Raw genomic sequence first — 9378 nt, 5'->3', positions numbered from 1 at the left:
TGGGTGTATCCATACATAACATTGTATAGAAGCTTGGCTCCCTTAGATAAAAGCCTAGGACTAGTATGGTAAAAATTAAGGTTTCCGAGGGAACCACAGTTAAAATCTAAGGGGGTGGGGGTAAATTTAAACCCAGTGATTAAAACATGTCAAAAATTACTGTCTATCAATTTTTCACAGTTACACCTTAAAGGATAAATAATTTCAAACTATAATTTGAAATACCCTGATGTTACATGCTTTTAAAGGAAAACATTTCTTCATAACAACACTGTATGGTGCATGTGGCAGATTTAATATAAATATTGATAAATCAAATCAAGAGTTATATATTTATTATATTTATACGACATATACTTTGGGCTTGGATAGTGAGTAGTTTTAACTTTGGAGGATCTCCTGCAGCCCAAACTTTGCGACTTTTGTCGACAGGCGACATGCTACGGACTAGAGACGGCTATGTACGGATGCATGCTGATCCACCTTTTAACCAATTTACAGCAATTATTCATAACCTTTCAAATGAATTTTACAAACTTAACTTTTTTTAAGCTTATAGTTGTCTATACCTACCAATTAATATTGTACTTAGAAAAAACCATGAATAAGGCTATGGTAAAATTAAGGTTTCCGAGGAAACCGCAGTTAAAATCTGTGGTAAATTCAAACCCAATGATTAAAACGTGTCAAAAATGACACTCTATCAATTTCCCACACTATATACCTTGAAGGATAAATAATTGTAAGCTTTAATTTAAAATGGGTACCTTAAGATACACGCTTTTACAGAAAAAAATTGTTTTCATAACAATACTGTTAGGTGCGTGTGGCACATATAATCTAAATATTTATTTAAATTAAATCAAGAGATTTATATTTATTAAATGTATACCAAAATATACATTAGGATTGGATAATGAGTAGTTTTCACCTTGAAGGATCTCCTGCAGCCCTTAAATTGGTGTTTATGTTGAATACTTCTACCTGGATTTGCAGTTTTTGCCTTGACTTGATGTAAGTAATAAATAATATAAGGTAATTTAAGGCTATAATGCTAAGTAAATAACTTAGATAACTTAACATAGTTACCCAGTCAGCATAAAAATTGTTGAAAAGCAAAAAAAATTGTTGTACAACAATTTTAAAAGAGTTTGCAACAATTTCAAAATAAGTTTGGATATAAAACAATTTTAATATAAGTTTTAAACAATTTCAAAATTGTTTTAATATAGATGGTTAGTAACTATATTAAAATTTTTTTGATATGAGTGTGCAACAATTTTAAAATTGTTTTAAAACAATTTTAATACTATTTCAAAAACACATATCAAAATTGTTTTGATATAAGTTTGCAACAGTTTCAAAATTGTTTAGAAACAATTTTGATACTATTTCGAAAACACACATCAAAATTGTTTTGATATAAGTTTGCAACAGTTTTTAAATTGTTTTGAAACAATTTTAATAATGTTTCGAAAACACGTATCACAATTGTATTGATATAAGTTTACAACAATCTTAAAATTGTTTTAAACCAATTTAAATGAAATTTCTAAAAATCATTAAAATAATAATTAATGTTAAAACCAAAATGTTCTGGATATTATATTTATGAAAGCGGCTTTCCTTTCAGTAATATTAGTTACAAAAATTACAATGGCCATCCATAATCTTGAAATGGTCTGTTTTGTAAAAAGATTTACAGTATAATGATTTTTCGTGTTTTTTTTCGCCCAAATTTTAAATCTTTCGCGCATTTGTTCTATTTTTCCTTATGGGACACTTATACTTGTAGGATAATAGTCAGTGTGTCGTGCTGTGTGTATGTGCCAATGCGTCAGCAACGACAGCTCCCCGCGATTTTGATTAGAGTACAGTACGATAGTGGTAAAATCAAGTGAAAGAGTCATGGAGGAGGGGCAGACTACCAAACTCAAGTTAAAGCGGAACCTGTATAAGTTTAATGGTTAATAACAACAGGTTAACAGTCGTGAAAATAAATTATTTATTATTTGTAATTGTATAAGTATACTGGATGAGTTTTAACATTCTTACAAGTATCATCTACTCTAGACTCTACCAGAGTTTCGCAGTTCACTGACTACAGCAGTCTCCAGTCTGTTGATTTGATCTTGATCACGGGCTGACGACTGACGGGCATCACGGCATTTTGTTTGTGTTTAAAAAGTTATAAGTTGCATCAAGTTTACTGATTTTATCCTACATAGCTTCTTAAGCAGCAAACAAGGTGAGTTATAACTTACTTAGGCCTTTTCAGTCAGTGGTGATTCAGTTATTCTAAACTAACGTATAGGCCTAACCTAAAATGAAATAGAGGTACTCCAATAGTTCCTGGTCTAAGTTAACCAATAACTTTGATAGGTATTTGGTAGGTAACATGATTATGGCCCATCTCTAGAATTGGCCTAGCCTATGTGAGCAAACTCTAATTAATCTCCTTTTGTTTCTCATAAATATAACAGGCTATGTTACTGAAACTGTAAGTTACCGTTGGGTTTTTAGTAAATGGTCGTTGCTAAATGATACAGTTGGATTTACAGTAACCAAAACTAAAATAACTTAGACCTAACTTACACAAGGCATCTAACATTAAGTTTATAAACTCATAATTGAATTGAATTACTCACTTAGGTGGCGCCCCAACTCAAATAGAAAATGACATTGTAGGGCCTGTCGCCTAATGCGGTAACTGCTTAAAAGTAATATGACTAGGTATTTAGGCTTAGGCCTAGCTAAGTTACATCAGTTAGGGATTGATTTAAGTTAAGTTAGCTTATTTTTAAACTTGTTGTGTTAACCCCGCTGCAGCGACGCGTAACACACTTTGTGTAGTGCCATGCGTCGCTGCAGCGACTCACGAACACTGTTTACGGCGAAGGCTCTATGACTGACAAAATCGGATTGAACTGGATCGAGTTTGATATCGTTCTTTTCATTATATTCTAAGCTTTCTCCAGAGGTCTGTCTCTAAGCGCTTTATGTTCTCCGAGCCGATCGTAATTGTAGCAGACAGCTGACGTGCGTATTTGTAAACAGGTTAGTTAACCTCGGACCGATGACTGATGTGTTTTATTATGTTTATCATTGTTTTAGTGTTAAAAATCAAAAGTAGTGATATACGTGGTGCATTATAAGAAGATTTAAGTGATTTTGAAGGGCTGGTTGATGATCCTGAATAAGTAGGTAGTGATATTGATGTAAATTATCAGCCAGATTCCTAGCTATTGGTTAGGCTATGCATTCTTAGCTAAACGCTATGTACCAAAATAATTTTTATTTTTACCTAAAAAATTTTTTTTGAAACAAATATTCCTTAGGTTTTATGTATGATATTGAAGCCCATGATTTTCCAAACAAAATGCTATATAGAACAGTAGAATTAACATTGTTTTAAGCTTTTCAGATCCGTTTTAATAAAACCTTGCAAATGCGCCAAAAATAGGCGGACATTAAGGCCTAAACTATGGACACTCGGAGGGTTAACCCTCCGAGTGTTAAGCGTCGCGTAATCGACGCACAACACACCCTCCGAGTGTTAAGCGTCGCGTAATCGACGCACAACACACCCGCCGTGGTGTTATGCGTCGCTTTTGCGACACACAAACATCGTTTATGGCGAAGGCTCTGGGACTGACTTAATCAGGATTGAACTGGATCGAGATTGGTATTGTTTTTGGCAGATTCTAAGCTTTCTCCTGATGTCTGTTTCTATACGCTTTTCATTTTAGTTCCGAAAATATTTTAGCAGACAGCTGACGTGCGTATTTGTAAACAACTTGGTTAACCTCGCACCGATGACTGATGTGTTTTATTAAACGTTTCCATTGTTTTAGTGTTAAAAATAAAAAGTAGTGATATACGTGGTGCATTATAAGAAGATTTAAGTGATTTTGAAGGGCTGGTTGATGATCCTGAAGAAGTAGGTCCGGTAGTGATATTGATGTAAATTATTGGCCAGATTCCTAGCTATGGTTAGGCTATGCATTCTTAGCTAACGCTTTATGTACGAAATCTGTTTTTCACCCATAACTTATTTATTTGCAAATTTACTTCCTTATATTATTATATTTTTGTAATCCTTATGAAATTTAGAACAAAGTGGCTATTTTAAAATATTTGTAGACTTATAAATTATAAAAAAAATATTGAGCGCAAACATACATGTTAGGCTATTCATTTATTATATAATTTTTGAAAAATGCTAACCCCACAAAAATTGCAGAAAATTTTTTTTCAATGTTCTATTAAATGCATTTTGTTTTTTGAAGAAATGACGAAGAAGAGATGGGCCAACATTGAACAAAGCAAAATAGAGAAATCAGTTGCTTCATGGCTGGCACAGACACAATTAAAATCAAAGACTTAGAAAGGGTATGTATAGTGTGATAATTTGTATTACAAAATTCACTTAGTGAGGTTAAAAACATAGGCTAACAAAGCAATGTGCTACTAGCTTTCTCTCTTCATTCCGGATGCTTCAGTTTCGATAGTATATTGTTATACTAAAGCTCAGGTGATTTTCTTTATCTCAGACAAATACTGCAACAATCATTAATTCTTGTCAGGGTTTTTTTATTTCACGATTCTGAATCTACCACTTGATGGATTTTCACAATTTTTGTGTCGAAAGAAAGATAATTTTGAGAACTAGGGAATGTCAAAGGCACAATTTTAGTTTAGGGTTTCAGTTTTTTAGAAATTAAGTTTTCGTTTTGTTAAGTCAGGCAGCCGACGTCAACATTCTAGACTAGCTTTTGCTATAATGCCATTTGCTTAACGTAACAGCTGTAAACATTCAGGGGTCCCTAGTAACGAAATATAATATTAATCTGTGTGTTATAATTTTAGGGCAGGATGTCAAAGAGCACCTGAAGAACAAGAAGATGAGGATCATGCAGCCGCCGACGCTTGAATGATGTGTAAATAATGTATTGTCAGGGTGTCTACGAACCGGGAAATCCGGGAATGAACTTATTTTTTTACTAAAATGTACTGTTTTTAGTAAATATAGGTAGTTTTTAATGGTAATTGTCCTTAAATAGTTGTGTGGGCCATTTTAAGTATGACATAAAAATTTGTTAGAAGAACATAAAAGGTTTTTTATCAAATGTTTGCTTACATTTTCATCAGTTATTACTTTAGAGTAATTATGCAATAGAAACCACATTAGCAGTCTCAAAGCCATAAATATTTTATCTTGACAATCACATCAAGTCAAGTACTTCAAAAAACTTATGACTCAGTAGCAAAGCTCATAAAAGTTGTAGGTTTCACTGACATTCCTTGGCAACTTATTTATTTATTACTAGGGTAATTATCATTAGATCCCAAACCTATTTGATCATGGAAATAATAGTTTTATATTAGCTGTTAAATTTAACTTCTTGTACTTTCATCTTGAAGATTCAATTTGCCGTTGGCCGTTGCCTACTCCCTTAAAAACTGTTTACAGTTTCATATTAAACTTCAAATTAATATACAGTGTTATTTTATAAGTTAAATCCTTTTCATGGACATTTTATCTTTCAATTGACAAAACCGAGCATTGTTGTTTGCATTAAATTTGTATCATCACACAGGCCTACTTGGTCTCAAAAAATCATGTCCTTGCATTTCATGTCTTATATTGTTGGCTGTTTGGGTTTCAATATTTTTTTGTTCCCCATATTTATTTATTGTGTTGTATGCTTTAAGCAATCTAAATCTTATAAACTAGAATGATGATAATTTGCTGCTATTTTAACCTCATTGTTTGTTACTTAGTTTATAAAAGCCCTCCTAAATAATTAGGTCTAGGCCTGGGCAAACTAATGATTGCTATATATCAATGTTAACTTTGCAATTGAAAAGATAATAATTTATTCTGTGCTTATTGGTAGAGAACTTAAAGTTTGTCCATGAATATTTTATTTTTATATCCATGCATCCATTTCTTCTTTTTTAATCCAGAATGTAGTAAGACTGTGTTTGTATTATTTCTCTACTTTTTTTAATTTGTTTTCTTTAAATAGAAGAATTTCAGTATACTTATTTGTCTTTATTTATTCACCATTGTTTTTTATAGTAAACTAATCAATTAATGTTATATTTAATTAGTTGCTACAGGCGTACTTATAATTTATGAACTCAAATAGAAATTAACCCTAACAAAGTTCCAAATTTGTCTATTTTAAAACAATTTCCAAGCAACTTCAAAATTGTTATACAACAACTTTAAAATTGTTATACAACAATTTTAAAACAATTTCAAAATTGTTTTAAAACAACTTCAAAAATATTTTATAACAATTTTAAAATTGTTATATAACAATTTTGAAATTGTTGTACAACAATTTTGAGATTGTTGTACAACAATTTTGAGATTGTTGTACAACAATTTTAAACTCATTTTAATATAGACAAAATTCCAAATTTGTCAATTTTAAAACAATTTTAAAACAATTTCGAAACCATTTTGAAACAATTTATTTTCTTATCCAACAATTTTTATGCTGACTGGGAGCTACCAGAGCAAATTCAAGCGTTGACATTAGTTGTTTTATGACATATGTCAACAGGCGACACGCTGCAACCCATGCTGCGCCAACATTTTAAAACTTTGCTTCAACCTTTCCTATATCATATCAGTTTGCCAAACTGAGCTCAGTTTCAAAAAGTATAACCCATCATAACATAACATGTGTACTCGTAGAGTCTGAGCTTAGCCTCCTCTTAGAGAAGGCCATGATATAGGCCTGAAATAGTTGGGTAACTAAGCCACATAGGCCAGGTCTAGCTCAACTAAGAGGCAAAAAAATTCAAACCTTGATTTTGTAGTTTTATGACATTTTTCAACAGGTGAAACGTGGCGACGCACGCTGCGCCGACATTTTAAGACTGCTTCAACCTAATTTATACATGAATTTGCCAAACCTAGCTTAGTCTCAAATGTATAATCTCATGTATAGCCTATCATAAATATTTTACTTAACTTAACTTAGCTAGGTGTAGAGTTTGAACTTAGCCTCCTCTTAGAGAAGGCCATGACATAACTTAAACCTGGAAAAGTGGGGAAATTAAGCCACATAGGCTAGATCTAGCTGAAGTAAGTAGTAAACGTTCGACAGGTTCAAGATTGATCCTTAACTGATAACATTATTGGTAGGCCTAGGTACTATAGCAAAGAAACTTAGGTGACTTAAGTTATTTCAAACTTTTTCAAACCTAGTTTGTTGTCATTGATTAAATTGCATTATTTTATTGACCCTGAAAAATGATAGGCTATGCTAAAGGTTAGTTGGGAGCTACTTTGATATCTAGCCTCATACACTCATCCTCTGTAGACCTAGAGCTACCAATATTTTTTGGGTTAATATAAGTAATGCTTGAGAGTGTTTAACATTATGTACTGAACACATCAACTTTTAGTATTAATGATTCATGAAATCATCCATTTATAGATCAACCTAACCTAAATAGGCTACTTACATATAATGGTGTTTAACCTAAGTACTTTATTTAAAACCAATGAAGGCCTTGGCCTATGGATATAAGTTTAAAACGGAACAAAACTAAGAACTTATAATCTAGATTAGGCCTTGATTAGTGTTAATTAAACTACAAAATGGATCAACAACCAGGTCAAGGTTAACCTGAAAGCTAACCAAAACGGCCAAAACTTTATAATCGTTCTTAAGTTGTTAGATTTATTTTATTTTTCTGAAATAGATAGCCTAATCATCCAGTACAATCCACACTGTTATTTGCAAAATTAATGTAATAAGTTTAACTTAGGTAGGCTAAAATCAGACCTCAGACTCCCGCCTGACAAACAAACCTACTTAATCAGACAACAACCAACGAAAAGAGTAATTCAGTGATAGTGATTATTATTAAAACTGTTAGGTTAAAATAAAAAATAAATTATATAGGCCTATCACATGTTTTGTTAGCAAAAGTATTAAAAACTAACAGTATTTGAAGATAAGGATGTTTTTAGAATAAGATGGTTTTGGATTAGAAACTTTTTACCCTGGAAATCTTGGATTATAATGTAAAAAACCTTATGCTTAAAACCATTTACTCTATAAATGAATAGTAAAGCCGTCCTCTTTCTCTTTGTCTGTTTACAGTACGCTACAAAATTGTAAGTCTTAAAGAGTATATAAATAAACAAGAATGGCGAAACGTTATCCCATAAGACCCATATTAAATTTTCAAAAGTTTGTAGTCATATTATGGCAAAAATAGATTTTTTCTAACTATACCACTGGTCTAGAACTTATTTTTGACACAGAACTTAGTTATACCGTACCCTAAGTATAAACGTGTTTCTATGTGCCAATTCCGAGATCGAAATAACAAGTAGTATTCAAACTTTACTCATAATATATATAGGAAATATGATACTAACTGTGTACTAATATTTTACATTCTTTTTACTTTAATTACTTATGGAGTCAATGCTTGTTGCAATTTTTAATTATTTGAAAGAACTATTATAAGACATGAAACAAGAGGGTAAATAACAAGAACATTTTTAGAAAATGGAATTTATTGAATTATTAAATTGCAGTTTTTAATCATGAAAAGTTTAGTAGTATCTGACAACGCAAGTTGCTTTACGTCAAAAATGATGAGTCAATATTTATTTGCAAGGGACAAGATAACGCCTTACAAGGCTAGCGGCAACATCACAGACCGGTATGTAAGATCATAAGCGATATTTCGGGCGTTTCATTGCAATGATTGCAATGACAAAACTAACTGGGGCAAATCCTTGTAGATTGGGCTAAATTCACGGAATTACACTTACAATGTAGCCCTATTCCATTGCCCATTTATATAATGTTCGAAGTGTCACGTGATTATTTAGTGTTTCATATGTCACAATTGTTAAACCGTTGTAAAGAAAGTTGTTCAGCAACGCTGAGTATTTGAAAGCGAAGTCACAAAACCGTAAAGGAAATTACTTCTTAGGTTACCACTCTTCAGTCCTTTAGATCATAAGCTTTATAAAAGACACTTTAGTAGTAAACATCTGTTATATAGGACGGCAGGAAAAGGGATGTAACAGAGAAAATCCGTATTGTATATACCCATATAAATAGATAATAGCCTATAAATCAAAACTATTCCTTATATGACTGGGGAAATTTAAGAAAAACATTCATAAGTACAAGTACGTTACATTACAAACTCATTGTTTATAAATGCAAACAATATTACTAATGAAACTTTTAACTGAGAAAGATACGAATTATTAAAGTACAGTATTGCGATACAGGGCAGGGAAGTTACGCAATTATATTTGCATTATTCACGAGATAAAGTGTTGGTTTTTACAATAAATGGGAAGAAGCAAAACTTGTTATAAGT

General features: G+C 31.8%; 1 long non-coding RNA gene across 1 annotated transcript; it reads left to right on the top strand.

Moving 5' to 3' along the window:
• The first annotated feature begins 1898 nt into the window (after positions 1 to 1898).
• Positions 1899 to 5943, top strand: LOC128983027 (uncharacterized). Its single transcript, XR_008489780.1, has 3 exons — positions 1899 to 2248; positions 4290 to 4392; positions 4870 to 5943. It is a non-coding gene; the product is annotated as an uncharacterized LOC128983027 (long non-coding RNA).
• The last annotated feature ends 3435 nt before the right edge of the window (positions 5944 to 9378 follow it).

The sequence above is a fragment of the Macrosteles quadrilineatus genome, unplaced genomic scaffold (genome assembly GCF_028750875.1).
Source record: "Macrosteles quadrilineatus isolate MER2022 unplaced genomic scaffold, UCM_ALF_1.0 Scaffold_1__1_contigs__length_201487025, whole genome shotgun sequence".
Classification (NCBI taxonomy): domain Eukaryota; kingdom Metazoa; phylum Arthropoda; class Insecta; order Hemiptera; family Cicadellidae; genus Macrosteles; species Macrosteles quadrilineatus.
This window is presented reverse-complemented; position numbering and strand designations above follow the sequence as displayed.